Genomic DNA, 3,635 nt, shown 5'->3' with positions numbered 1-3,635 from the left:
CGAGAAGGCCATGCTATGCACGTGACTTTTCATCTGAGAACTGGATGACAAGAAAGAGATGTGTGTGTGTAAAAATCTTTTGACGTTAGACTAGGGAACAGCACACTCTGAAGTGGAAGTGAGCATGACTTGTTCCCAAAAAGGAGGAAAAAAAGCCAGTGTGGCTGGAGCCTGGTGGAAAACGTAGGAGAGCTGTGAGAGTTAAGGTTGAAGCAAAGCGAATGCAGGATAGGGAGCAGTACTCAGACTTGGCTAGTAATCTTCACATATTTTCATAGTCAATATACTTTCTCAATATCTGAGACCCCTATGACACAACACCTGCACAAACCCTCAACACTGTCTCACACCTCAACATTCTCAACTGCTCTTTAGGCTTCTTGTTTCTTTGGAAAAGTAGATGCTATCACAGAAGAGATTGCCTATATGTTCCCACCACCAAACCTACCAAATTACCCACATCAGAAACTATGGTCCTTACTTTCTCTCATGTGACAAATCTTACTGAGGTGGCCCCTTTTCACTGCAATGATCACCCACTCTAGGACTGTGATTGTGTCATTATTCCCCTTTTCCCCTGACACAGCAATATTCCTCTCTCTACCAGATGAGTGAACATATTCATGAATGAACAAAGAGATGAACTCATGAAAGATATGAAAATTGGGCAGCGGGAGTATAAAAGGGAAGTGTCAGTGGGATTCTCAGATGACTCGCCTGATCACCTATGTGATAGGTAGTAATGTTAGCTGGAATGGGCAACACATAATGGATCTTTTTTGGAGGGAACATAATGGACCATCTTGATTTCTCTATATCTTTGTGTACCCCATGGGGATGTTAAGAATGTAGCAAGATATTTAACGACTGAGCCACCCAGGTGCCCTGTAGCAAGATATTTAGATCAGAGACTGAACTAGAGAGGGAAATGCAAGAATCATATGGGTGGATGGAGATTGAAGATATAGGTATAGATGAGATGGCTGCTTAAGCAGAGATCATGGCATGAAAGGGGAAGGCGGCCAAAAATGAGAACCAAGGAGCTCCCAACATAAGAGTCTTCAGTAAGTGCATGAGTGGGGGGAAGGGCAAAGGGACAGAATCTTCAAGCAGACTTCCCACTGAGCACAGAGCCAGACATGGGGCTTGATCCCACAACCAGTGAGATAATGACCTGAGCTGAAACCAAGAGTTGGACATTTAACCAACTGAGCCACCCAGGTGCCCCTTAAAGGGGATAATTTTTTAAAGTAATTGTATACTGCCATTACATTGTAAAGAATTGAAAAATATAAAGAGAGAGATGACATCACGAAAAATGGCAGAGTAGGGAACTCAAAGTTTCCATGCCAAAAATGGTCAGAATCAACTTTTGCAGGACTCTGGAATCTAATAAAAACTTACAACAACGAGAGGGAAACTAGTTGAAGAGAAAAGCTCCTGAATTGCAGTAAGAGAGTGCCATGGCATTTTAAATTGCCAGCCCACCATCACCAACACTCTAGATCGGTTAATGAAGGTTGCTAGTACCAGAAGAAACATTATGGACCTTATTCTCAAAGAACTGTGTCTATGGGTCTCTACCATCTGTCAGGTCCTTCTCACGGAGAGCACAAGGTTTCTCTATATTTTGCCTCAGAGCCTTCCCAGGAGTGGAGTGGCTTTTGCCAAAAGCATTTAAAGGCCTGGGTATTAGACCTAGCAGGTTGGGGCAAAGGACAGTACTGAGGACAAACAATAAATAGAATGAGAAAGCTGGGAGGAAGAGGCTGGAAAAGGAGATACATGGGAGAATAAGAGATTTTAAAAGCTCCCCAATATACAGGGAGATTGAGAAGACCACACATATGCCCAGGATGGGATGCAAGTGCTTCCAAGGCCTGAGGAGGCCTTTCACCTCTGGCTGGCGTTCAGACTCTGTGCAAGTAGGAAGTGAAAACTAATGCAGAGTTGAAAACGGTCTGGATAAGCAGTGAATGAGTTCCCCAGCACAGACCAATTTGCAAAAACTGAGAGTGTTTCTTCTTTTTTTTCTTTTACTGGCTCCAGGTATTTAACGGTCAAAACACCAGCTGATCACTAGGCTTAGGCAACAGACTTTAGTGGTACACATGATAAAAGAATACAGACTTCACAAAAGGTCACTAAACAAACAAACAGCAGCCCACAACAACCAGCAAAAAATCCTGAGGAGAGGGAAGAATAGGATTCCTAGAGGTGCCACATTATAATATTCAAAAGGTCCAGTTTCAACAGCAAAAAATTATAAAACATGCAAAGAAAGTATGGCCTATTCACAGCAAAAACGAAATTAGTAGAAACTGTCCCTGAGGAAGCTGAACTTACTAGGGAAAGATTTTAAGTCAACTGTCTTTAATATGCTCAAAGAGTTAAAGGAAACCATGGACAAAGAAGTAAAATAAACCAGGAGAATAATGTCTCACCAAATATGGAAAATGAATAAACAGGAAGAAATTATTAAAAGGAACTAACAAAATTCTGGAGCTAAAAAGTACAGTAGCTGAAATTAAAAATTCAATAGAAAAGTTCAACATCAGATATGAACTTGCAGAATACACTCACCAAGACACATCATAGTCGAATTGTCAAAGCCAAAGACAAAACGAGTATCCTGAAAGCAGCAATACATGTTAGGTTTTATTTAGAACCTGATCCAAACAAACTATTAAAAAAAAAAAAAACAACTATGACAGAATTGAGAATTTGAACACGGGTTGGACATAAAACAGTATTAAGGAATTATTAATTGTTAGGTGTGAAAATGTTATTGTGATATAAATATACATATATTATATATATAAATTATATAAATATATAAATATGAGAGTCCTTATAGACATGTACCTTGAAATACGCACAAAATTATATTACGACTGGGATTTGCTTCAAAAATAATTTCTAAGAGTAGGAAGTGGGTAAGAATATACATGAAATAACACGCAATGAGTTAAATGTTGGAGCTAGGGGCGCCTGGGTGGCTCCGTTGGTTAAGCGACTGCCTTCGGCTCAGGTCATGATCCTGGAGTCCCGGGATCGAGTCCCGCATCGGGCTCCCTGCTCGGCGGGGAGCCTGCTTCTGCCTCTGGCCCTCCCCCCTCTCTTGTGCTCTCTCTCTCTCATTCTCTCTGTCTCAAATAAATAAATAAAATCTTTAAAAAAAAAATGTTGGAGCTAGGTGATGAGTACAGTGGCTTTCATTATACTATTTTATTTTTGCATATGTTTGAAATTTTCCATAACAAAAGTTAAAGTTAATGTAAACTACAAAGAGAACACAATTTTAATCGAAAAAGGAACAAAACAAAAAGGTATTATGAATTCGAAAAAATTCCATCTCCTTTCTTGCCCCCCCACCCCACATACACATTTTGGTAAAGAAAATGGTGAACATTGGTAGCCAGGAGGACCACAGGTTGGGAGCAGGGTGTTTGTGACATCTTGCTCATAGATGTTTTTGCATTAATTTTGTTTTTTAAAATATTGCATTAAAATACGATTATCTTCACTACTGAGGTTTTTCTGCACCCCCTTAAATTTTGCGCCGGCGTCATGGAGGGGGTAGGGATGTATCCCGGGAGCAAAGGAGAGGAAGAGGCAAGGCCCCAGAGAAGAAC

Source organism: Leptonychotes weddellii, chromosome X (assembly GCF_054177405.1).
Source record: "Leptonychotes weddellii isolate Sample4059 chromosome X, ASM5417740v2, whole genome shotgun sequence".
Taxonomy (NCBI): Eukaryota; Metazoa; Chordata; class Mammalia; order Carnivora; family Phocidae; genus Leptonychotes; species Leptonychotes weddellii.
The sequence above is the reverse complement of the archived record's forward strand: the minus strand, read 5'-3'. Positions refer to the sequence as shown.